This window comes from Lolium perenne, chromosome 4 (genome assembly GCF_019359855.2).
Source record: "Lolium perenne isolate Kyuss_39 chromosome 4, Kyuss_2.0, whole genome shotgun sequence".
Taxonomy (NCBI): Eukaryota; Viridiplantae; Streptophyta; class Magnoliopsida; order Poales; family Poaceae; genus Lolium; species Lolium perenne.
Genome location: NC_067247.2, coordinates 114,188,928 through 114,216,833, shown reverse-complemented (window position 1 = coordinate 114,216,833; position 27,906 = coordinate 114,188,928). Strand labels below are relative to the sequence as shown.

General features: G+C 44.5%; 1 long non-coding RNA gene across 1 annotated transcript in view; it reads left to right on the top strand.

Annotated features, from left to right (window-relative positions):
* LOC139830897 (uncharacterized) overlaps positions 1 to 27,906 on the top strand; it is a 244,015-nt gene that overhangs the window by 189,339 nt on the left and 26,770 nt on the right. The gene's annotated exons all lie outside the window — the stretch shown is intronic.

Here is a 27,906-nt window from a genome sequence, read left to right as displayed (position 1 = left end):
AAAGTGTATATTTATCTATTACACAGGAAACGATGGACTCCATACTACTAATAAATCACAGATGAGCATCACACGGCAGTAGTTAGTTCTGGTAGAGACATAGTCATACATGGAGAGCATGTGTCCTGTGAGAATCATCTGACATAATAACAATAACACTATACTGTACTATACTATGCATTTCTAACATAAAATTAACTTCTTCGTTGCATATGTATTTTCACCATGTGCAGCAAGGGAAACAAGGAAGTAGACATTTTCTGAACCAAAGATTGACAGAGCTTTGCGACAACATGCTGGAACCCTGCAGCATATACCACACTATGAACTGGGGAAAATGGAAAGCCTAGAGATGATCTTGGTAAAATCATATCATGAGAACTGAACTTCTATGGATGACTATGAGAAAGGGTATTTTTTTCTAAATACTACAACGAAACTTCTATGAATCACTGTAAGAAAGGATGATCGATGATATGGTATTACCTTAGTTCTCAAACTATAATACTAAGAGATAAGCTCTTCTACAGTCAAAAAGTGCTCTCTTCATTATTTTTCTCGAGAAAACGCAGTGACATTGTGTTTCTTTTCATGGCAAAGGAGAGTTTGCAAAAAAAGTGCTCTCTTCATTTTGGAATATGGTATCTTCTGGTACTGTATCAATTCTCAAATTATAAAACAGATACATGGCTAAAAATACACTCTTGCTCAGACTGCTTTCCATGAAATATGATGTATTTGTTAAGGGCTCAGATTATCCTTCAAAACTTCAAGTGGCCAATCTGGTTGATTTTGCGAATCACCTTATGGTAAATAAAAAAGATGAATAATGTCTTACACCTCTTGTTCACCAACTTTTTAACTAAACCTGCCAGGAGTAGCATACCAAGTATGAGTGGTGTTCTAGATCATCATAGGAATTCAGTTTAGAGCTTTGGAATGCAAACATCAATAACAAAAGTATCAAACTGTCTACTTGAATTATTAATTAATTAACAACCTTATTTACATGGTTATGAGCTCGTACATTGTCCTAAGTTATTTACCTTCACCTGGACCTTCTCATCAAAAAATATGAAACGCGAAATCATCAATGTCAATACCCGAACCTTCCATTCCCTTGAGCTCCAGTGTCTCTGTGAGGTCCATAACAATGTGGCGCTCATAGTTTGCTCTAGTGACCATCTCTGTGAAAGAACAGACCGAGTTAATTTTAAAACTAAAGCATCATGGTCTTATGCTTAAGAGATGCTGAGGAATTCTTGCGTTTGTGCACACTTCATTGAGCCTCTCATACATAAGGATAAAAGATTGAGGACTGGGCGTCATCCAGGAGCCTCTCATACATAAGGATAAATGTTTGCATTAATTCTTTTTTATATAACTTATTTTATTGTTCCTATAACTTATTTTATTGGACAATAGACCGCGTGCCTCCCCTTATTAAGAAAGAGAACTCAACTATTAACATTACAATATGTATATGTCCATTAGGTCCATTCCATCTATGGTACAACCATGCAGGATTTACTCTCTCCTCATGCTGAATTCAGTTTTGGTTCATCGGAAAATTGCATCCACAACTGGTCTGACATCAGGACACATGAAGATCTCCTTCCCAGAAAATAAGAAGATAAGTAGTCCAAGTATAATGCCGCTAATTCTACATCTACTTGTGAATCAACGTATCATCTTCACCTAGCAAATCACATTGCTCGATGGTGGAAACTGATGTAAATGTATTGACCAAGAGAAGGGAATGCAAGATTACCTAATATATCCTGCAACACATTCTTCGATTCCAGTATTCCACGTCCCGATGGAGGACCCAGTGATTGCCTACACCACCATAAATCTCGTCATCCACTGGACATGAATACAAATGATAATTGATACTCTGTTCTCAACTACGTAGCTTCTAAGTTTATTGCAGTACTTATGAGTACTGCATGTCCTCATGAAGTACTTACTACATTCTAGGTACAGGATCATAACATTTGTCAAAGTATAAGCCATGGTTGAGTAGAAAGCTTCTTGACCGAAGTAGATATTTATGCCTTCAGATAATTCTGAACAAAGATCTCTTTAAATCAATATGTCGCTGATTATAATTCAATTTCAGAACTGACACCAAGTCACATGCAGAATTAAATGGCCTGATTATTTAATCGAGAATATGTTGAGCAGCTAGTATGTTGTGCATCCTCTTCCTAATTCGCTTGAGGATTTGTGAATTTATTTGGGCGAGGATCCGCAAATTTATTTGGGCGCTAAGTATGTTTATTAGGTGCGAATTTAGTAGAGCACGACCTAATTCATGAAAGTATTACAGCCGGGTAAGTAATAAAGAGAATAAAATCAAACTATGAACTTTGAGCTGCAAAGACATCTCAAAGTGGCATTCAAGCCTTTGGTAGTGGGTCATTAAAGGTGCACATGCCTGATCCTATCCCTCACTACCAGCAATTGGAGTTGTATTTTGACAACAAAAGAACACGGCACCTACCTGATCCCATCAGTCACCACCAACAATTGGAGCTGGAATCAAAAACAAATGAACAAGGTGAATAGATACCACTTCATGGTGTCCTTCTCGGTGACCTTCTCGTCTCTACAACTGTATCAAAAACCATGCCTGGTAGTCTTGGGTCATGTTCATATTGGGTGTACATGATAGCTCCTAAAAAAAGAAAATGCAAACATCAAGACTCGGATGCTTCAAGCAGGTATGGACTCTTATGCAAACCAAAGAGTCAGGGACGGAGACAAGGGGGACGAGGGGGGCGCAGCCCCCCCTATGCTCATGATTTTCCTTTGAACACAAGCCATAGCAGCTCATTATTTGTATGATTTTATCTAGTTCTGGCCCCTCATACTAAGATTGCGCCCCTTATACTTCATTTCTGGCTCCGTCCCTGCAAAGAGTGCAGAGAAACTGGATGTCAATGTCCAATACAAGAACATTTTTTTCACAAGGAAACCTTTAGCAAGTTCATCAGAAACTCATCCTGGGATATATAATGTAAAATTAAGATCTTTTGGCATCTTAACATCAAATAACTTTATTCATATACAAAGATGTGGACGTATCAGGTATGTAGTATATGTACAATATAATAAGTTCCTTAGTTGTATATAGTCTTTCCAAAGGAAAAAAAAAGATCAAATTTAACGGCGAAAAACTTGGGCCTGAATCAGTATAGGTTATGACCATTTTCAAAAAAAAAAATCGATAGGAAAATTTACACTACATACATCATTCCAATTACACCATAATCAGCTAGCTAGCATCCCTGTTCATGCCTTCATTCAGTTACTTGTTCGTGGATGATGGGGGTGAACAACAGTGACGTAGTCGCCTATGTGTCATACCAGGTGTGGACGCTAGAAGCCTGCTGTATTGATGAACCAGCATGGCTGCTTCCTGCCCTTTCACATCTACCATGGATGAGGAGATGAAGATGCAGGAGATGGCAGCCGTGCCTCCGCCGGTAAGTTGCACCGCCGGTGGCGACACCCATGGACTCCCATGGATTGCAGATGGATGCACGCAGAGGATTCGACAGTGCGTCCACTCCTGTGTTCTTAGCCATCCTCCGCACCAATGGCGAGCTCCACACGGCCGCATCTGCCTTCGGCGCGGACCAACTGCTTCTGCGAATTATGTGCCACGGCATGGGGCAAGGACAGAGGACTTTGCATCTTCGGCGCGGAAGACACAGCAGCAGATGGTTTGTCAAGACTTGACGCAACCGTCGATGGCAGCAAGAAACATAGATACCACTGCCATAGCAACCCTGGAAAACTAAATCATAAGCACTGGAAAAATATCTCATATAGAAAGGGTACATGGAAAAAGAAGGGCATACGAATTACAGTTAGCACATTATGATTATGATTTTTTCATACAAAAGTATGCATGGAAATAAGTTGAAAACTTAAAATCGAATAAGAACTTTTGGCACCCAGATTCTGTAATTAACAAAAAGATAAAGTGGGTCCATGATTAAATTTCCAATATACCCTCTACGCATGGAAACTTAACCCTGTTTATCTGCTACCAGCTAGCTTGATTATGGCCAGCATGTCCTAAATTTGATTCCAACTACCAAATAGTAAGATATAATATAGTATAAAAATGAGTTGTCTGTAAAGGAGAGTTACCTTGGTAACAAGTGTCTTGAGAAGCAAGGGATTTAGGAGTACCAGCTAGCTGTAGAGAAAACCCACACTTGTCATCTTCGATTTCTGAAACTGGGTGATATAGGAGCTCGTTATGTCTCGGACTTGTTTATGAAAACACATAAGTCAATCAGTAAAATGAAATTGAAAAGGAAATCTCCAGTGAGAAAGAGAGAACGACGTCATATTGTTGAAAAGAAAAAGCCAAATACGATTCAGATCTCAGGCCAAACAAAATTTATATCCCGCTAGTGATACTGCAGTTATAATTGTGCGCGGGGATTGCTACCACAGGAGCGCAGCTCCATCACTGCATCTGAGATCGTGAGTATCGATCGGCTGATTCTATAGACCGGGGTTGGATTTAAGGAAGGAGTAGGTCGTCCGGCTTGGAGGTGCTTGGCTGCTTGCTGGAGATGGATCAGATTTGGAGGAGACTGGACCACGAGCTGGAAGCCATCCGGCCAGGAGGCGACGCTTCACTCGGCGTTCGGGAGTCCGGCAGCACGGATATTCATGGAAACGACAGCGGGAGGGCGGCTTTGGCGACGGAGGGCCGCTCGATGCTAGGGTTGCGTGCCGATGGGAGATAGAGGGGCGGCGGGGGCGCTGTGTGGGCGTGTGTGGGGTTGACTACAGTGACGGGATTCAATTCAAAAGTTTAAATTAGGACTCGAATTGAACCAAACTCGACTGGATTCGATGAAACAAAACATAGTTTTTACAAATTTAAAAACTGACAACTAAAATCAACAACAAAAGTCTGAGGCGATGGTAAAGGCAATGTAGTTGCCATTGGATCTGTCGCCGGTGTCATTGCGCTCGTCCTTGGGCGGCGGCGCGTTGTTGCATCCTTGGCCGGGGTTGCCGCAACGACGCGGAGACGAATCATCGTCGAGCTCGACAAGGATCCCGAGGCGGCGCGCACGCTCCGCCGCCTCCTTCTTTGCCTAGGAGTGTGACCATGCCTCGACGGATGAGTCCACCACCGACAGAACCTCGTTGAAGGAGGCGAGCATCGCCGCCCGCTGCCCCACGAACTCATCCGGTGATCCGGGTCATCCGCCGCATGGAATCAGAGTCGGTGCCATGTCGTGTATTTAGACACCGGGGAATGGAGCTCCCATTTTGGTTCGGCGGGAGAGGGGGCGAACTCAATTGACGTACGAGACGAAGCTCACAATCACACATAGACACAAGCTTTTTACCCAATTTTTTTAGGATGTGTCTATGTCTTAGTTGACTGAGATTTTTTTAAGTCTCGGTCACCTCAGAAAAGTGCAACTGTAATTCAAAGAAAAGTGCAACTCGGTCCAGCTGCATATTTCTAGCAGAAAACTCAAAGCACTTTTTTGTAAATGACTTAGACTTAAGAAAATCGCAGTTGACTGAGACATAGCAAAACCGCCCCGGCCACGATGTGCAAAACCCATTTAGGTATCAACTTTGTGAGATTATCTAGAGGAATACTGCAAGATCATCTATATGAGTTCTATCTCGAACGGCGGAACCGTTCCCCCTCGCCGCTCATATGGGCGACGGGAGGGAACCCTAGCCACCACCTGCCCAGGCCCCCTCTCCCTGCTCCTCCCTCTCCTCGCCGCCGCCGGAGGGCGTCGTTAGGCAAAGCCCAGGCACTAGTGGCGGTGGGGACTCCTCTCCCCCTCGCGCGGAGGACTTGGCGCGGGCCAACGGGGCCGGTGAGGGCGGCGCGCTTGACGAGGGGCGCGGCTGCGCGGCTGCCTTAACAGCGGTGTGGTGGCTTCATGGTGTGGCGGCGTCCCCGTGCTGGAGGCGGCGGCTTCTCTCGGGCGGCCAGCAAGTCCGGTGCTAGAGGCGCGGTGGCGGGCGGGCCTGGTGGTGTGCGGAAGTGGCAGCGAGGCGCGGGGCGCTGCACGCCTGCGGATGGGCGACGGCGGCGTGGCGAGTTGGGGGCAGCGTGGGCCTGATCTGGGCCTAGAGGGCCTGGTCGTTTTCTGCTTCGCCTTCCTTGGTCTGCCACGAGGACGGCCTTGGCCGATTCGTTTGGGCGACCATGGGCAGCACCGTCGGGTTCCTGGCCGGGGAACGCAACCTGCTGCCGAGTCTTCTTCTCTGCGGCCTCCATGGGCTTGGCGACGACGACTTAGCAAGGCGACGATCTGATTTTTGAATCACTTCATCATCGTCAGGCAGCGGATGGTGGTGTGGGGGCCTGTTCGTCCGCGTCGAAGGATAAATGTGGTGGTTCTATGATTCTTCTCACACCAAGTTTGAAGTTTTGTCCGACGCTTGTTTCCACCAGTCTGGGTGTATTGTCGTGTTCCGGAAGGCCCTGCCGGTGAAATTCATTGTGCGAATAATGCTTGAAGATTTTGGATTGGGTGGTTTCGGTCGTGCGCACCCCTGTTTTTTATCTACTCGTTTGGTTTCAGAGGGAGCTCTTCGAAGCTCTGTTGGTTGTTAATATCATGGAGTTTGTTTTATTTCCATGGTGCTAGCGGAGAAGGTCATCAAGCCGAGATCGGTGGAATAGCTATGATGGTCGGATCTTAGTGGTGAGGTGGAATTGGCTTGGTACTTCGTGACTTAAAACAACTACTGGTATGTGGGGACAACTGCACAGGAGAAGTTCAGAGTCTTATCTTTCAGGGTGAAAATCCAAGGTCTGACCTTAATTGGTTGTACCTGACAATGTTCTTGTTGAAGGCATTTTTTTGAGAGAGATGATTTTTTTAAGGGTGAAAACCTAAGATCTATGATCGGGCGACGACAGTGTTTGTTCATTGTTTCCGTCTTGGAGGCGTCGCTTACGGAGAAGCTGATCTTCTGGTGTTGTTTTGGTGGCGTCAGTGTTGTTGTTTCAAGTTATGCATCTCTGTAGCGGGGTCTTTTTTTTTATTATTATTTTCTCTTTTTTTTGGATGTGTGCATCTTTTATGCTATTAGGGTATGATGTTGTTGTAGAGACTGGGTGTAATTGGTATCTCCAATACTAATACATGCTCTTTATTGAAAAAATATGAGTTCTGTCTCATGTTGTGGGCAATCGTGAGATTAATCTTGCCAGCTGGAATTACTTCTGCTCCTTACTCTCCGTAAGGCCCATGCGTTCTTTCGTGTCCTGGAATAACATGTCGGGTAAACAATACTTATCTTAAGTTATATAGGCTGACTTTTACGGTGTATTATGGTATAATAAATTGTTTGTCTACGATCAAAGACCACCGATTTGGACAATATTTACATGACCACCTGTACTTTTGTTTCTGTCTTCATAAATATGTGGAGGATAAATCTGTTATGCCAGACTATATATACACCGTTGATTGCACTAGAACTCAATGCTACACTACATTTTTTTTGTCATGGAACATCACTATTTGAGAAAATAGCTGGCTAACAGGGTGCTCAACCTTAGTGGTTAACTTTTCAAAGACCATGTAGTTTTTTTAAAAATATCTATACTATAGATGTTGTTTGATCTCCTTCCGACATATCCCAGCAATAAGTTATGTTCAGTACATTTCATTGTGTTCATTATTTCGAGCCTCTCTTTTTAGGGGCTATTCAAATTAATGCCTTAGTTCGTTTACATTTCATTGGACTGCATCCATTAGCATTGCCATATTTTCTAGGATTCTCCAACTTAGATATGATAATGTAGGTGCTGGATGTCTATCTAAAGAGTAAATTACAAAAAACTATCACAATTCAGGCTAGGGTAACAGGTCAGTACCTGTTTTGCTAATTTTTGCAAAAAAAAACTACAACCTGTGAGGCAACGTGTTACAAATAGGACTAATAGTCATTTGACACAACTATAATTGCAAATCTGTCCAATAGGGCCCGTCTGTAATGGATGAGTTGGCAGAACACGTGGATGAGGAGCTGACGTGGATGTGAGGCCCACCTGTCAGCCTCTCATTTTTTTCCCTCTTCCTCATATTATCTCTTTCATTTCTCACCGCCGTGCACATGTGAGACACCAGCAGGCGGGTTCTGAGTGTGCTAAGTATTGCGAGATTGCATCTCAAAAAAAAGTACGTGAACTCGCAGAGTGTATAAATAATCAATAATTCCAAAATGACATGGCATGAAATAATAGATGTTTTTTGCGACTGGCTGGCTTTAACCAAACGCGGATGGCTTTGGCTGTAGGTCTTGGGTTCGAGTATTCCTGTGGTCATAACTTTCTTTTTTGTCTATTTTAATCTGCGTTTTGCGGCAAAAAAAGAATTGTTTCTCATACTGGGATCGAGCCTGTTACCTGTCGCAAATGAACAGAATGCTGGTACCGCTGCATCGCTCAACAAAATATGCAATATTAACGTAGCACTTTTTGTTTAGAGCTAAAAAAATTGAATTCAGATTTCTTTTGAATAAATTCGAACGGAAAAATTCCGATATTTCTGAGCAATATAACTTGTCTACCTAGGAAGCTCCACATCGTTTTGACTACCTGAGCCGTCTGATTAGATATACGTGCCGTCAGGATTGTTCAGTCGTTCTGTAACTTTGCTTTTTTTTTTTTGAGCAATTTCTGTAACTTTGCTTGTCCCTCGTTCGCTGCGTCAACTCGCATGGAGAGGCCCGGCTATACGTATCTGGGCCCTGTGCACTTTGTTGCGCCTGTTTTTTTGTTGTTGGCATCCTTTTTTTTTTCCTCCTGTCTATGTGCCTCGAAGTTGGTCCTCAACTGAATAAGATGTAGAACAGAAGAGAATCAAGAGCTAGCTTGGTGGTTAGAGCTTCGCGTGTTGAGCCAGCCCACCCGGGTTCGGTTCGAGTCGTAGCCAATGCCCCCTCGAACTAAACAGGGTGTTATCTATGTGAAAAATTGCTAGAGAAGCCTCATATATCTAAACAACCTATAGCCTAACGGAGGGATCCTTCCTCGAACTAAACAGGGTCAACACTTCTAAGATGTAGAACAAAAAAGACATATAGGGTAACAAAAGAAAGCCTCGACATTTGTCCTAAACTAAATAAGATGTAGAACAAAAAAACGCATCAAGGGCATCGAAAAAAATCTCCACAACAATTATCAAAATCAACTCATTGAGGAGGCCGTAAAAATCGCATGAGGTGCATCCAAAACCCTAGGTTAACCATTGCGTTTGCGACCATGCGACCTCAAGACCCCTAAACAAACGAAAAAATCGCTTGAGCATGTGCACATGAAGAGAAAAAATGGAGTTTAGCACCGAAACGCAGCACAAGAACAACCAGACAACAACAATACTGAAAGAACATTTCCCGCCCTTTTGGGTTTTGTGTGTTTGACGTCAACACTATGTATATTTTTATGAGTATTTATGTAGACAGGTACAAGCCATCAAAAATTGATGGATCGGTGTATTGGTTTTGCTGTTCTGAAGGTCCTGCAGGTTTTCTGGATCTGGCGGAAGTTCCGGCCAAGTCTGGCGGAAGTTCCGGCCTGTCATTCTTCAGCAGTAGCTTCTCAGCGCAGTCTGGACTCAGTTTTCTCTTCAGGGGCGGAAGTTCCGGTGGAAATGGCCGGAAGTTCCGGCCAGCGGAAGTTCCGCCCAACTTCCGGGCAAGTTCCGGAATTGCGAGTTTGTGGCTCAGTATGTCTCTGTAAGGTTTTTGCCAATTTCCGGAACTTGGCCGGAACTTGGCCGGAACTTCCGGCCACCGGAAGTTCCGCCCAAGTTCCGCCCCTTCTTGTGCTTTGCAGGTTTTTTTACAGGGGCGGAAGTTCCGGTCCGAGTGGCCGGTACTTCCGGTGGAAGCCGGAACTTCCGGCCATCCTGGCCGGAACTTCCGGTGTTAGTGAACTTCGTCCCCAACGGTCAGATCTGAAAGCTCCTCCCATATAAATAGCTTTCTCCTTCAAAGGGACAAGCTTTGCTCAATCATTACACAAGAAATCTGTCAAGCCACCTCCATTAGAGCCACCTCAAGAAAGTCAAGATTTGCAAGATCTCCTTCCTCCCCCAACCAAAGCTCTTGATCTTTGGAGATTCGAAGGAGAAGACACCGATCTACATCCTCACCGAAGCGTTCTTCATTTCCCCCTCTCTTGTTTGAGGGATCTCATGCTAGTGTTCCTATTTGGTTCCCTAGTTGATTTGTTGTTGATGTGTTGTTGTTGATTGTTGTATTGTTACAGATTTGGGAGCCTCCAATTTGGTTGTGGATGTGTGCCCCAAGAACTTTGTAAAGGCCCGGTTTCCGCCTCGAGGAAATCCCTTAGTGGAAGTGGGCTAGGCCTTCGTGGCGTTGCTCACAGGAGATCTGAGTGAAGCCTTCGTGGCTGTTGGTTTGGCTTGCGTAGCAACCACACTCCTCCAAACGTAGACGTACCTTCTTGCAAAGGAAGGGAACTACGGGAATCATCTCCGTGTCATCGCGTGCTACACTCTCGGTTACCTCTATCCCACTCTATCTACTATTGTGTAGCTATACCTTGCTTAGTTGATATCCTTGTCATATAGGTAAATTCACTTAGTTGCATATCTAGAGAATTTACCTTTCGTGTCAAGCCTAATTTGAAAAAGAACTAAAAATTGGTTAGCACCTATTCACCCCCCCCCCCCCCTCTAGGTGCGGCATACGATCCTTTCAATTGGTATCAGAGCCTCGGCTCTTATTTCGGGCTTAACCGCCTAAGAGTATGCCGGACGAGGAGCCCTCGGAAGGGGCCGCCACGACGGTCTCCATGGAAGACTTCAATTCGTTGAAGTCCTCCATGGAAGCCCAAATGGAAAGCATGAAAAAGATGATAGCCGAGCTTTTGGCTCCGGCCCTTCCCAAGGCTCCTAGTGTAGAGGTAAAAGACACGGGTGCGGTAAATAAGGGAGAGGCTTCGGACTTACCCTCATCTACCAAACCCGTAGAAGGTGATAACTTAAACACTATCAAAGCTACAAGTGCATCTCCCACGGGAACTAGTGAAAGTATGAGCTACAATCGAGTACCTCCACCTTTCCAATCACCCGATATACCGGTTCCCATGCCTCATTTGAACATTAGGGGTGACCCACCTAAGTTTTCCGTTGATAATTTCGATACTTGGAAATTTGAGTTCCGCTCTCATGTTTGTAGTGCCTCCAATGAACTATGGAGAATCATCTTGGAGGGCTTCAAGCCATACAACCCCGACAAGTTGACTAGAAGAGAAGCAATTGATAGTCAACTCAATAGCACCGCCCTACACATGATTCAAACTAGTGTGGGGACACCGGAATTGCATCGAGTCCGGAACTACACCACCGCCAAGGAAGCTTGGGACGGCTTGCTCGCTAGTTGTATTGGAAGTGAGAGCACAAGAAGGAACAAGTATAATGCTCTTAAGAATAAAGCCGAAGGGTTCATGAGGCTACCGGATGAAGATCATGAACTCATGTATGGAAGACTTGTCACGGTTGCCGATGCCTTCCGGCTTATTGGTGCCACCCACATCAATGACTCTTGGATCAAGGAGAAGTACATTGAATGCATGATGCCATTTGTTCCCATTGATGTCAAGACTCTTGTGGGAAGGGAATGCTATTCCTCTCTCACCTCTCAACAAGTCGTGCACGAGATGCAAGCTCTCAAGGTGCTTGAAGAAACCTCTCATGATTCTCGCAATCGTGCTCTTGGAATGGCAAAAGGTTCCAATCTTGCCTTGGTGGTCAACTCCGGTGAAGAAGTGATTCCTCAAGAATCTTATAGGGCATCTTGGAGTATGTCCTATCCGGAAGATTTGCAATGCCACTACCATGATCACATGGCCTTCCATGCAAAATCCTTTTGGGTTGATCCCTCCAAGGCCAAGGAAGACAACATCAAGAGGAACAACAAAAGTGGTTTCACTAGCTTTGGTCCAAAGACAAGATCTTGCTACAATTGTGATGACAAGCGCCACTTCATTGCCGAATGCCCCTATGAAAATAGAGAGCTTCATAATGGAAGGCTCATTCCCAAGGACAAGAGCAAGGACACCAAGGGCAAGTATTCAAAAGCCCCCAACAAGAAGTTCTACAACAACAAGACCAAGAAGGGCAAGAGGCCCTCAAGAGTTGTGCTAGTAACAAGGGAAGAATATTCATCCGATGAAGTTGAAAGTTCTAGTGGTGATGAAGATGAAGAAAGCTCAAAGGAATTGGCCGCCATCGTCACCACCAACATACCCTCTTCATCTCTCTTTGAATCTCTCAATGAGAATCCTCCTATCAAGAATGCACATTGCTTCATGGCAAGGTCCTCCTTGGACACATCCATCGTGCTATCAACTCAAGAAGAGTATACCTCCGGAGATGATGATGTTGATGATGAAGAAGATGCATCCTCCAATGGATTGGTTGCTCTTGCCTTCCTCTCCACTAACTCTTCATCACCAAGTGAATCCCCCAATGAGGTCATCCTTGTGGAGGAAGAAAGTTGCCTCATGGCTAAATCCTCCGAGGTATCATCTCCCAACCCCTCTATTCCTAACGTATCTAGTGAACTAGGGGTTGATGAGGCTAGTCTAAAAGTGAAACAAGAAATGCTAGATTTTGATGATTTCATTCTCAACCTTCAAGGTAACACTAAAAAACATGTTTCAAACCTCATGATTCGTCTAGCTCAACAAAGTGCTATGCTTGAGAAAAAGGGTCAAATAGAGAGAGAAGACTCTCTTGAAATCCATGCTCTTAAAAATTCTCTTGAGGAATGTCAAGAAACCATAGCTTCTCTTGAAGAGAGGTTAGAAAATATTGAAGAGCCTCAAGATAAAATTAACAAGCTCACTAAAGCTAGAGATCTTGCTAGGGCTAAGAATAAAGTGTTTACAAAGGAAAAGGCCCAATTTGGGGTTGATTATGAGAAACTTGTGAAGGATCTAGATGAACTAGACAAAGCTCACAAAGCTTTGAAGAGTGAATACACTCTCCTATCCAAGTCGTTTGAGCAACTTCAAATTAGGCTTGCTACATATGATGTGCCTAGTTCCTCTACTCCTCTATGTGATCATGCAAATATTGTTGAGGAAAATGCTAGGTTGAAGGATGAACTTGCTAAGGCCTCCTCTCCCCAAAGTAAACTTTCTTTGGATGATCTTTTGAGTAAGCAAAGATCAAACAATGGGAAGGAGGGCATTGGTTATAATGCCAAGGCAAAGAAGGCAAACAAGCAAAAGGCCAAGCCCGCACAAGAGAAGAAGAAAGAAGTCACTAATGGTGAAGCCTCCAAGGGCAACCCCATGAATGATGATAATGCGGGAATTGCTAACCCTCACTATGTTTTATTTAAAGATTATTATGGTGATGTTTATGCTAAATATGTTGGCCCATATGATGGTTATATTGCTTGGTCTATTTGGGTCCCAAAGACCCTTGTTGCTAACAAAAGAGGACCCATTGCGAAATGGGTACCTAAATCCAAGAATTGATCTCATGTAGGACTATGCCGCCGGAGGTTCAAAATGGGTACTTGATAGTGGATCTACAAGTCATATGACCGGCGGCAAGAACCTCGTCAAGGAGTTGAGGCCTAACATTAATGATATCACCGTCTCCTTTGGCGATAATTCTACATCCGAGGTATTGGGTTTTGGCAAGGTTGTGGTTGCACACAACATTACTCTTGTGGATGTCATGCTTGTCAAAACCCTTGGTTACAATTTGCTTTCCGTTTCCGCCCTTGGCAAGATGGGTTTCGCCGTCTTTATTGATAATGATATTGTGGTCCTCTTGTGGAGCAAGACTCTAAAAGTCGCATTCGTTGGGTATCGCGAACACAACTTGTATGTGGTGGACTTTTCGGGGGCCACCACGTCAAGTGCGTTGTGCCTATTCGGAAAGGCGGACGTGGGTTGGTTGTGGCATCGCCGCCTAGCCCATGTCAACATGAGAACTTTGCAAAGTCTTCACAAGGGGAACCATATTGTGGGACTAATGGAAAATGTGTCTTTTGCCAAAGATCGTGTTTGTAGGGCTTGTGTTGAAGGCAAAATGCATGACTCTCCGCATCCAAGCAAGACCATTATCTCTTCCAAGAGGATCTTGGAGCTCCTTCATGTGGATCTCTTTGGTCCCGTTACTCATGCAAGTCTTGGTGCGAAGAAACATTGCTTGGTGATTGTCGATGACTACTCAAGATACACTTGGGTCTACTTTCTCAAGACGAAAGATGAGACTCAACAAATATTCATTGACTTTGCTACCGAGGTGCAACGCCAACACAACCTCCTCATTATGGCAATAAGAAGTGACAACGGCTCCGAGTTCAAGAACTACACACTCAATGATTTTCTTAGTGATGAGGGGATTCGTCATCAATATTCCGCTGCTTACACCCCTCAACAAAATGGTGTAGCGGAGAGGAAGAACCGGACTCTTATGGATATGGCAAGGTCTATGATGGCGGAGTATAAATCCCGCTATAACTTTTGGGCCGAAGCCATCTCCACCGCTTGTCACTCCTCCAACCGGCTCTATCTCCGCAAGGGCTTGAACAAGACTCCATATGAAATACTCACCGGGAACAAGCCTAATATCTCATACTTCAAGGTGTTCGGGTGTAAGTGTTTCTACAAAATCAAAGGAGTTCGTTTATCTAAATTCGCTCCTAAAGCTTTGGAGGGTATATTTGTTGGTTACGGTGCCGAATCTCACACTTATAGAATCTTTGATGTATCCTCCGGGATTATCATTGAATCTTGTAGTGTGAAGTTCGAAGAAAATGATGGCTCCCAAGTGGGGCAAGTTGATGTTTGTGCAGGTGATGAAATACCTCAAGATGCCATAGTAAGAATGGGTGTGGGATTTTTCCGCCCCATTGAGGGACACGGTGTGGCGTCTCGGGAAGAACTATGCTCTACCACGGTGGAGCCCTCATCTTCTCAACATCAACAAACCTTACCTTGTGAAGCAAATGATGCACCAACTCAAGAACAAGAACAAGACTCTCCCTCTTATGTGCAAGATCAAGGACAAGATCAAGGTCAAGATCAACCTATCACTCACAATGCCTCCAATGAGGAACCAATCACCTCTTGCCCTTCTCCGAACTTTGTTCAAGATCAAGCACATGAGATTGAGCAAACCCAAGCAATTGAGGAAGCTCAAGTTCAAGGTCAAGACGGGGACCCAAATGATCAAGTTGATCAAGTGACACCTCCAAGGCCAAGAAGAACCAAGGAGGAGGTCGAGACCCGTCGACTAGCAAGAAGAGAAAGGCAACTTGAGCGTCTTGGACACACAAATTACAAGGTCCTTGGTGATGTAAGGGCAAAGGTTTCCACAAGAAGGCAATTGGCGAACTTTAGCCATCATCATGCTTATATCTCCTTAGTGGAACCCAAGAAAGTATTTGAAGCCCTTGAAGATTCGGATTGGTTGGAAGCCATGCATGAAGAACTCAACAACTTCAAGCGCAACAAAGTGTGGACTTTAGTAAAGAAGCCAAAGGAGTGCCGCAATGTTATAGGCACTAAGTGGATTTTCAAGAACAAGCAAGATGAGTTTGGAAATGTTGTGAGGAACAAGGCAAGATTGGTGGCTCAAGGGTTCTCTCAAGTTGAGGGTATTGACTTTGGGGAAACCTATGCTCCCGTGGCTCGCCTTGAGTCCATCCGTATCCTTCTTGCTTATGCTTCGCATCATAACTTTAAGTTACAACAAATGGATGTGAAAAGTGCTTTTCTTAATGGTCCTTTGCATGAAGAGGTTTATGTTAAGCAACCCCCGGGGTTCGAGGATCTCAACTTTCCTAACCATGTCTACAAGCTTGATAAAGCACTTTATGGTCTCAAACAAGCTCCTAGAGCTTGGTACGAGCACCTTAAGGAATTGTTGGTAGACCGTGGGTTTGATGTTGGGCTAATCGACCCCACTCTTTTTACTAAGAGGGTCAATGGGGAGCTTTTCGTTTGTCAATTATATGTTGATGATATTATATTTGGGTCTACTAACAAAGCTTTCAATGATGAATTCTCAAAGCTTATGACCGATAGGTTTGAGATGTCTATGATGGGAGAGATGAAGTTCTTCCTTGGGTTTGAGATCAAGCAATTGAGGGAAGGAACCTTCATCAACCAAGCAAAATATCTCCAAGACATGCTCAAGAGGTTCAAGATGACCGAGATGAAGGGTGTGGCCACTCCTATGGTTACCAAATGTCATCTTGCACTAGATCCCAATGGTAAAGAGGTGGATCAAAAGGTATATCGCTCCATGATTGGATCCTTGCTTTACCTTTGTGCATCTAGACCGGACATAGTGTTGAGTGTTGGTGTGTGTGCAAGGTATCAAGCTTCTCCTAAAGAGAGCCATATGATGGCTCTCAAAAGAATCTTTCGATATTTGGTTGATACCCCAAGATATGGTATTTGGTACCCCAAAGGCTCAAGTTTTATTCTCAATGGTTATACCGATGCGGATTGGGCGGGTGACAAGGATGATAGGAAATCAACTTCCGGGGCTTGCCAATTCCTTGGTAGGTCCTTGGTGTATTGGTCCTCTAAGAAGCAAAATTGTATATCTCTCTCCACCGCCGAAGCCGAATATGTTGCCGCCGCAAGTGGATGCACTCAATTGTTATGGATGAGGCAAACTTTAAAGGAATACGGTGTCATTTGTGACAAAGTGCCCCTATTATGTGACAATGAAAGTGCCATCAAGATTGCCTATAATCCGGTGCAACATTCAAGAACGAAGCATATTGAGATCCGGAATCATTTCATTAGGGATCATGTTGCCCGGGGTGATATTGAGCTTATCTATGTTCCTACCAAAGATCAACTTGCCGATATATTCACGAAGCCTCTTGATGAAGCAAGGTTCTCTTATTTGAGGAATGAGCTAAATATCATTGATTCAAGGAGTATAGCTTGACCATCTTGCAAACACACTTTCGTCTCAAAACTTTATTTGGTTTAGATGTGGGCATGGAAATAGGGGGAGTGCGGTTTAAATTATTGAGCTATCCCTCCCCCCATAATGCCAACATTAAGAAATCATTCTCTTTATATCATATGTTGATATGTAAGCTTCAATGATGAGTAGTGGCTTGGACCCAAGATATATCTTCGCGGTGCCATGCCACAACACTCATATATGGTGGTCTAGGCCACCACACTCTTCTTTGTGAAGAGTTGGAGTTGTTTGGTTTTTCATTGGATTTTATTGACATCTCCTTGTTTATGGGAAATCACTCATTTTTGGCCTCCATTTGATTTATTTGCAAAAATGAGTGATCATGTACCATCTCACAGTTTGGCGAATCTGTCCTAAGCCTATCTCATCTAAGACATATCTTTCACCCTCTCCATGTGCACCTTGTTCGTGTCAACTTCCTGTTGTTGGGCACAGTTCCTTGTTCCACCGGAAGTTCCGGTCATCTCGGCCGGTACTTCCGGCTGGTATTTCCTCTTCACCAGCTTCATTCTGTCGTGTCCTGGAGAAGTGGTCCCTGCGAGACCGGAAGTTCCGGCTCCAACGAGCGGAACTTCCGGCCTTAAGTGGCCACTATATAAAGGGGCCGAACGGGTGAGCAGTTCATTCTTCCCCACTTTTCCCCTTTCCAAGATCTGTTTGGTGGTGCTCCTCCCCTTGGCCGGCTGCTGCTCCTCCGGCCGGATCTCCCTCCTCCGGCGCTCCCCGTCGGATCGTCTCCGTGGATCGGCATCCTCTCCCTCTTCTCCTCCATGGCTCCCCCCGGTTTGTGCCCTCTCCCTCTCTACGTGTGGGTAGACCTCACTAGATGAAATATAGGGCATACTCTAGGCAAAGCTTTGGTAGAAATCCTCTAGATGTCTTTCCTCTACTAGATCGTGCGTAGGATGTCATGGTAATGCAAACTAGTTAGCCATTGCCTCAGATCTGGTGGGAAACAGTAGCTGTTTTCGAACAGCCGGAAGTTCCGGGCCTTCAAGCCGGAACTTCCGCCCAGGGGCGGAACTTCCGCCGGTTCCCACCGGAACTTCCGGCCTGGAGAATTTTTCTGCTATTACCTGAAATCCTGTGCATGCTCTGGTGTTTGGCCTCCTTGCTTATGTGCACTCATTCATCACTCCTATCATGTTGATTTCGTTATCAGGTGGTTCCAAGAAGAGAGGCAAGGATCATGTGGATGAGGTTGAGGAAGAGCTTGAGCAAATCCGACCATCCAAGCTCACCGCTCGCCAGCAAGCTGCTCAGAGGCACAAGACACCGGCTGTTCGTGGGAAGAACATACACATATCTGTGAAGGGATTGCAATACAATGAGTACAAGGAGCTCCGTGACATGAACCCTTACCTTACCCCTCGGAGCAATCGGGTTACGGATAAGCGGTTCCACAACAAGACTCAAGAGGAGATATTCTATGAGATCTACATTCCATTCAAGAAGGGAGTAGCCCCCCAACATGCTATTGACACCGGGAAGATGGCCGCTAACAAGTACTTTGAAGAAGCCTATGCCATGTGTGGAGAGTTTGGTCTCTATCCCATTATGGAGCTCAGCAAGGACTATGATGTTGGGCTTATTCAACAATTCTATGCCACCGTTCACTTTGAGCAAGATGAAGCAAGAACATTTAGGTGGATGTCTCATGAGAGGCTCCTTGAGTCTAACTTGGCAAAGTTTGGAACCGCCCTTGGATATCCTCGCTATCCGGGCGTTGATGCAAATGGTTGGAGATGCCATGATAGCCAATGGGCTCAAACAAGGGAAGTCTTGGCGCACCTCTACATCCCCGGTTGGGGTATAGCGGGCAAGAGTGCGGATCTTCTCCCTACTTGGGATATTATGCTTAGAGTCTACCGGGAAACCATTGGACCAAAGGGTGGCAACCTTGATGAGATACATCTTTATGAAGTGGATCTAATGGCAAACTCTTTTGCTAAGAAGGGCACCGGTGAGAAGCTTGATGTGATGGACTACATCTATCATGAGATGTGGTCATGTGTGTATGAGAAGAAGCTTCCCGCCTTTGCTCCGTACATTATGAAGCTCATTGAGGACACTTGGATGGAGACTTGCAATGCTAGACTTGTTCAATCCATTCCACTCTCTCTCACATCCCATGAAGTGAAGTCTTTGAGGGCCAAGCGCCACAACGCTGCTCTTGAAGAGGTTGACCCCATGGATGAGAAGCCACCAAGTTGGGCTTCCAAGCTAGCACGCCGCATGAGACAGATTTTTTGCCTCACCTCTGCAGTCAACCACCGTCAGTATCAGCAGCATGCAGAAGCCAAGAAGTCTCGGGTTCGTCAGAAGAGCATCATGAGGGCACTTGCTGTGGACGTGTCTCCTCCCGGATCCGAGGAGAGCATCACTCCGGAGGCGGAATGGATCTCTCAGCATGGCATGCCTCTTCCCCCAGATGGTCTTGAGATCGAGTCTCCTCCACACACTCCTCCCTACCCCGGCGCTTCATCGAACCTCCCTCCCGGCTGGGCTAACGCCGACCCTTGGGGCGCGTAGTTTCTCCTTTTTCCCTTTTTGGTGCTTTGGTGCCAAAGGGGGAGAATGAGACCGTTTAGGTTTCTCTTCGGTGGGTATTTGCATGGGGGAGTCACAAGCTCGTGTTGACTTTGGTTTCACTTTGGTTTTTATTGCTTGTGATTCTATTTATCGTGTTATGGTGTCGAACTATGCCTTAGCTATTTGGTTTGTAAACTCTATCTATGTGCTTGGAACCTTATTTGTGTTTGGTAAACTCCGTATGTGAGTCTTCCTTAGTTATCTATGTGTGCATGATCTTACTATGTATATGCTTACCACTATGTTGTATTGCTAACCTTTGGAAGACGGATGCAAGATATAGGGGGAGCTTCTTATGTACCATTGCTCATATCTAGGGGGAGCTCCTCTTTATCTCTCACATTGTTGTTTACATTGACTATTCCTTGCAAATACTTGTGTTGTCATCAAACACCAAAAAGGGGGAGATTGAAAGAACATTTCCCGCCCTTTTGGGTTTTGTGTGTTTGACGTCAACACTATGTATATTTTTATGAGTATTTATGTAGACAGGTACAAGCCATCAAAAATTGATGGATCGGTGTATTGGTTTTGCTGTTCTGAAGGTCCTGCAGGTTTTTACGGATGCGGCGGAAGTTCCGGCCAAGTGCGGCGGAAGTTCCGGCTGTCATTCTTCGACGATAGCTTCTCAGCGCAGTCTGGACTCAGTTTTCTCTTCAGGGGCGGAAGTTCCGGTGGAAATGGCCGGAAGTTCCGGCCAGCGGAAGTTCCGCCCAACTTCCGGGCAAGTTCCGGAATTGCGAGTTTGTGGCTCAGTATGTCTCTGTAAGGTTTTTGCCAATTTCCGGAACTTGGCCGGAACTTGGCCGGAACTTCCGGCCACCGGAAGTTCCGCCCAAGTTCCGCCCCTTCTTGTGCTTTGCAGGTTTTTTTACAGGGGCGGAAGTTCCGGTCCGAGTGGCCGGTACTTCCGGTGGAAGCCGGAACTTCCGGCCATCCTGGCCGGAACTTCCGGTGTTAGTGAACTTCGTCCCCAACGGTCAGATCTGAAAGCTCCTCCCATATAAATAGCTTTCTCCTTCAAAGGGACAAGCTTTGCTCAATCATTACACAAGAAATCTGTCAAGCCACCTCCATTAGAGCCACCTCAAGAAAGTCAAGATTTGCAAGATCTCCTTCCTCCCCCAACCAAAGCTCTTGATCTTTGGAGATTCGAAGGAGAAGACACCGATCTACATCCTCACCGAAGCGTTCTTCATTTCCCCCTCTCTTGTTTGAGGGATCTCATGCTAGTGTTCCTATTTGGTTCCCTAGTTGATTTGTTGTTGATGTGTTGTTGTTGATTGTTGTATTGTTACAGATTTGGGAGCCTCCAATTTGGTTGTGGATGTGTGCCCCAAGAACTTTGTAAAGGCCCGGTTTCCGCCTCGAGGAAATCCCTTAGTGGAAGTGGGCTAGGCCTTCGTGGCGTTGCTCACAGGAGATCTGAGTGAAGCCTTCGTGGCTGTTGGTTTGGCTTGCGTAGCAACCACACTCCTCCAAACGTAGACGTACCTTCTTGCAAAGGAAGGGAACTACGGGAATCATCTCCGTGTCATCGCGTGCTACACTCTCGGTTACCTCTATCCCACTCTATCTACTATTGTGTAGCTATACCTTGCTTAGTTGATATCCTTGTCATATAGGTAAATTCACTTAGTTGCATATCTAGAGAATTTACCTTTCGTGTCAAGCCTAATTTGAAAAAGAACTAAAAATTGGTTAGCACCTATTCACCCCCCCCCCCCCTCTAGGTGCGGCATACGATCCTTTCAAATACAGTAACAACCTTAGACTACCATTTAATAACAATAATCTCATGATAATAGCAAAAAAAGTGTCATTATCTCCAATAATAGAACATTATGTAGCAATGATCTTGACAAATGATTGTACCACACTAAGGTAGAACCAACATCTAGAGGGTAGAAGATTGTGCATCACAATGAAGGGATAAATAAATAAATTATATACATGTAATATTCAGTAAAGTATTTCATTCAATAGTAGTACTTCCTGTGCATATTACAAAGTTCAATCTCAGAAGATAAACAAAAAAGTTGGATAGAAGAAGCAATTTGTCTTCCAATTTCAGTTAAATGACTAAGATGAAGCTAAACAATAGTAATTCAGACACCTAACAAGAGAACGATCGCATGAACAATTGCACCTAAAATGTTCGTAGAAGCACCATTTAACACAGGATCATCATATCACAAAGGCAAAGACAGACGGTGTAAGGCCATCACAGAAATCACAATCGAGAATACTGAGGATCATACATAATGCCCATTTGAGTTCCAAGTCGCAACAGTGCAGGTACTATGCCATACATAAAATTTCTTGGCAACAACATGTGGGGAGAAACAAGTTTGAACCTTAGGCCTTTTTGACTCAGAGGGAAAGCCAACATTGGGCTTGAGCTGAATCAAACATTCCACGCTGAAACATCAGATGAAACATGTAGAGACAAATTGAACTTTGTCTTCACATAAATAATGGGAATCAAATAGTGTCACCATTATAAATGTGACAGTCTGTGTACAAACATCAGTGAAGTTAACCACTCAAATACACACAATGTAGCACCGAGACCAGTGCATACAAATGCACATAGTATATGCAACATGGTGTTGTCCAACTTCATGTATTAATATGGAAGTTTACGGGAATTAGAACTTGTATAAGGACAAATTTATTCCAAATGGTAACTATACATCAAGAGAGGAAAATAAAATATAATGAAGCAAGTAATTGAATATATTTCAGGGCACGCAAAACCATTTGACAGAATGAGTTCACAGGGAAAACCTGCTGAGATCCACAAGAATTTTACCACAAGAGCATAAAATGTTTGCGCACATTTACATATCACAATTCCTGGACCATCTAGTTTCACTGTTGACTCGAGAAGACAATTTTTCATACCAGACTGGAGAATTTTCCAAAGCAATCTATTATACTTAATGGCGTATATAAATTGCAAAAAGGTTTTGACAATTTTTCATATCCCAAGAACCATCAAGTCAACAACTCTAGTAATAAATAAAAGAAAAGAAAAAGAAAAAAAGGATAATTCATCCTTGCAAGTATATCTGGTGAGTAACCATGCAAGATTTCCTGGCAGCTGTTCATGTATTCACCTTTAAAAAATTAGAAATTTGCAACAAAAATCCCTGGAACTGCAAGGCACAAGCAAACTGTTAGTACTTTGTCTTAGGGCCACTTCTTTTGGGCTTATGCTTATAGAGAAGCCGGCTTATGGATTTCGGTGGGGAGAAACTCCGGTGTGGAGAAGCTCTAAGAAACTGTGTTGGACCCTTCTTTTCGGCTTATGAAAATTGAGCTTCTCCTTGTGTTGTGTTGTGTAAAGACAAATGTGGCCCTTAGACCGGCGACGTTGCAGGCGTTTCTCCCCACAATTGCGAAGTGGTGCAGCACAATTTCTCAATCCACATTTGTTTCAGTGTTGACGTGCCTCTTGCAAGGACTATCACATATATTCGCATGTTCCTGAACATGAACTTTTCCCAGCGTCATGGACAATGTCGTTCTGCAAGTGCTAGGCACACCATAATGATTCTGTATTGTGTGTCCTCGGTAGCACCACAAGCCATTGGCGTTTGTCCTCCGCGACTGACATGAATTCCCTTGCGACCAAAAGGTACCTACGATCGAGGAGAGCAGAGACGGGGAAATCATCCTCGATCTCCCGGCTACCTTTCTACCACCTCCATCCCCTTTGGCTCCCTTCTCTCCCATGATAGACACCCATGTCCTCCAATCAAGGTCACCGCCAACTCCCCCTCGTATGTCCCCTGCTGTGCCAGAATCTGGGCGTTCCGCTCCTCCATGGGCACGGCCATGGCGAGCAGGGCATCCGGCTCCACGGCCAACGGTGACTTCCCTTCCCTGCGGCGGCCACGATCAGTGGAGCGGCGGGGGAGCTAGCGGCGAGGGGTGGAAGGGGCGGCGAGCGGCAAGGGGCGGAAGGGGCTGCGAGCGGCGGGGGTCGTCATCACCTGGTCGAGGCGTCAACGGCGGCGGCGGATCCTGCTGCGGGAGGACGTAGAGTATAGCTGTGGCGCGGGCCGGCTGCGACTGCATAGGACGGCGGCGGGGCAGGCGGTGGTGGCGAGGGCGGGGACGGCGGGGCCAGCAGTGGTGGAGCGGCGGGGCCGGCGGCGCGACCGGTGGTGGTGAAACCCTGGCGAACGGGCTCGTCCAGGGATTTGGGAAATGAGCGATGGGGAGACCGTTTTCTTTTTTCCCCTTTTCGTTCGGTGACCGACAGCCACTTCGGGGTGGCATCTCCTGTAAAATGTACACAACTTCAGGGGGACGTTGACATACCGGTTGGGCTACTTTGGGAGAAGCTCGGAAACTAGTCTGGGGGAGTTTCTGGATTTACACTATGGGCTGGCTTCTCGGCCAGAATAAGCAAGATAAAAGCTGAACACTTCTTTTGGGCTTCTCCGGTTTAGCACCTAGAAGCAGCTCTAGAAGCCCAAAAGAAGTGGCCCTTATTATGACAACACTCACAAGTCACAACACAGAATAGAACGCACTGAACGTCTTAGAAAAATTAGATGCACATGATGAATCACATGAAATAACTACATTAAAGAAATATAAGCAAACTTTGGTAGATAAAGTAAGTCAACATAAGAATCTTTTTCAACTCAGCTTTCAGAAGATGCGACATGCTCTTCCTAAGACGTTTAATTTCAGCATCCTAGTTCTCCTGAGTAATGAGTTAATATGTCTAACCAAATATACAAACTAAGTGTTTTACATGATAAATATTATAAAAGAAGTTGTCACCTTAAGAAATTTCTGAAAAAACTTTATTCAAGTTTCTTGGCATGGATTTTCTCTTCAAGCTTTTCTAAGAACTGATAAAAGGCACAACTATGCATGTTTAGTACAATGACATAAAAACATGCGGATATATTAACTTACACAATACGCATCCATGCTTCTCAACACCCTCCAACCATAAATTAAAACCATATGCAGTAGTACTCTTGCAGTGAGAACAGGTACCCTGCGCCACAACACCAAACGACGACATTGGTCTGTATTTACACCATAGGAAAACATGTAAAAACACAATAGGATAAAATATGTGAGCGACAATGAAATTGAAAAGAATTTGGTGAATTGCAGATCATCCTCCATTTTCGCTAGAAGTAACTGCCAGAAAGGTTTAGTTTTATTATTCGCATTTGAACTGTTCAGTGATACAACCAATTTCAGTATGCAAACAACAGTTCCTGGAATCTTTTATTTTATTTATTTAGAAGCAAAGCCCCAGGTTAGCTCGAAGGAGTGCATGGCCACCAGTGGAACAACTATGGGTATTTTTAATACGGTACGAAAGCCCTGAAGCGGCTGATATTTGTGGAAAATGTAATGTGTCGGGGTTTATTGTTTTAGTCCTCAGGCTCCATGGCTAGACAGTGGAAAATAAAGCCATATTTTGCCCATAGCATTTTTTTTCACATGAAGATATACAGCTGCTATATGAAACATAATGCAGATTTTGAGTTATACAGTCAGGAATAAGAAGACATTTCGTTGCAAGAACATAGAAGGAACATGTGCTCTTTTTACCACCCTAAATATTCTCGCTCAAATCTATAGCAGCCAGAACTTATCCATTGACCTTCTAGCCTGGGAGCCATCTTCAAACAATTCAAATTACCGGTCGTCATTTTAGACATGTACTATTATTGTTTGCTTAGCTCAATGGCTTGTAATACTACTATATCAGAACATTTTCTAGCAGCGTATGGCGTGAATTTGGATAAGGGAAACTATCAGTCTTGGTTGGACCCTTTCCCAGTTAATTAATGTAAAATACTTGGTTACTTACTTTGCTCAGTTGATTAAGTTAATGGGATGCTCTGTTCCTATAAAAGGAACTTCCATCCTTCAGGAGCAGCCAACGGTGAAGGGAGCAAAACAACATGGAAACATCCATCAGAGAACGTCGGCTTCTGCATGATCAACAAAAGCCAGAAAAAGGCCCCATGTGGACGTTTGCAGACGGAAGCTAGAGTCCCGGCTGGCACCAATGAGTCATCGAGAACCCTGTCTCCTGCGATGCACACTAACCATTCGTGGTTGTGGCCTTCTCGGCTATGTAGGATCAAGACAAAAATCTAGTGATTCTAAGCCCTGACCAATGGATTGGTTCAGTCATACAGCTGATGTAAAGAAAACCAAAACTAAGCACCAGTTCCACAAACCAGAAAATCGAAATCCTGCTAACAAGCACCGAATCAGTTTAATCTTAAAAAAAGCACCAAATCAGTTTAATCTAAAAAAAAAGCACCAAACCAGATCTTGAGAAAGAGAGAAGTTGCATATGATTTAATCGGAGAAAAGACACATACCGCGATCTGGCAGCATAGTCCCCATATCATAAGATCAGGGGATGAATCTGGCCCCAGCCAAATCACACCAAGTTAGGTTATAAAGGAAGAACACGAGCCGAACCAAGAGATGCTCGCCTTCGGGGACGAAGACATGGAGACGATACACCACCTACTCATCACATGTCCCTTCTCCAGGCAAGTCTGGCATGATACTTTGGCTTGGCTGCGCATGACCTGCAGGCCTCCGGACGCCGAGGCCACTCTTCATGACTGGTGGACAGATGCGAGGCAGAGAACCCCAAAGCCCAAGCATAAAGGTCTAGCTTCTGCGACTCTCCTTGTCCCTTGGATGCTGTGGAAGCACCGGAATGACTGCGTCTTCGAGCAGGCGCGCCCGTCTGTCCCTGCACTGATTGATAAAATCAAAGACGAGGCAATGGCATGGGTCAAGGCAGGAGCAAAAGGACTTAGGGATGTCTTACCTATGACCTGGGATGTGCATTATTACTCCCCTGTTCTGTAAACATTTGTACCTCCTAGGAGGCGTGTACCAAACCCTATCTTTTCAATGAAATGAAACGCAAACACCTCTTTGCATTTTCTCGAAGAAAAAAATGACACCACATGTCAGTGACACATAAAATGGCAAATAATAAAATTGTGGAAAATTGTAAAATCCCCCCAAAGAAAGATGTTAGGGGATCATCGGATATCTTCTTCTGAAAATCTATGTTTTGAACCAAATCTACTTGGACTTGGAGATGGAAATTCTATTTTTTGAGGGAAAACGGGCAGCTGTTCTGCCAAATCAAGTAAGTGGGAAGAATAAGTAAGTCAGTTACAAGCTAGAGAGGAATTAGCTGAATGGGAGAAATGGAAAAATAAGAGAGAAACAGAAAACTGGGCGTCCAAGGATGGAAGCAGTTTGTGAAGGAGTTGCACCTGAAGGACAGTACAATTGGAAGCTTGTTGTGTCAGAAGACAATAGGACAGAGAAGTGGGTTGTGAAGGAATATGAGGGAGAGCAGAGCACACATGTGAACGGGTGTGGAATGTGAAGGAAATGTCTATCACCTATCTGGCCAAGAGATTTGTTGAAGAATTCGGAGGAAATGAAAACTTATCACTAAAATCATTTGGCAAGACAATTCAAAAGGAGGTGAACATGTTACCAAGCAAGTTCAAGCTTGCAAAAGCTAAGTACAAGGCATTGGAGAAAATTCATGGACATGAGAAGGAACAGTTCAACAGTCTTTGGGATTATGGAGAGGAATTAAGATTCACTAATCCTGGCACTAGCTTCTATCTGAAGACAGTTGGGAACCCTGCTGTTTTCAGTACAGCATACATGGCACTGTATAGTTGCAAGAGGGGTTTTCTGAAGGGCTGTAGGCATGTCATCTGTCTTGATGGTACACATGTGAAGACAAAGTATGGAGGACAGTTGCTAACTGCAATTGGATTAGATGGCAATGTTTGCATCTATCCAATTGCAATTGCTTATGTTGAGGTGGAGTGCTATTCTAGCTAGTGTTGGTTCCTGACAACACTAAAACAAGATTTAAATATTACCAACACTTCCCCTTTCACAATCATGAGTGACAAGCAAAAGGGACTGATAAAAGCAGTTATGCAGATATTTCCAAACAGTGAACACAGATTTTGCGTTAGACACCTATGGCAGAATCTAAGGCAGCATTACAAGGGGGGGACAGTGAAGAACCACCTATGGGCATGTGCTAGATCTGCCTAGGTGGGAAGCAAACATGCAGAAACTGAAACTGGAATGCCCTGGTGCCTATGAATGGCTGGAGCAAATTCCACCAAACACATGGGTCAAGGCTTTTTTCAGTGATTTTCCCAACTGTGATCTCCTAATAAATAATACATGTGAAATTTTTAACAAGTAAATTTTCTGCTGT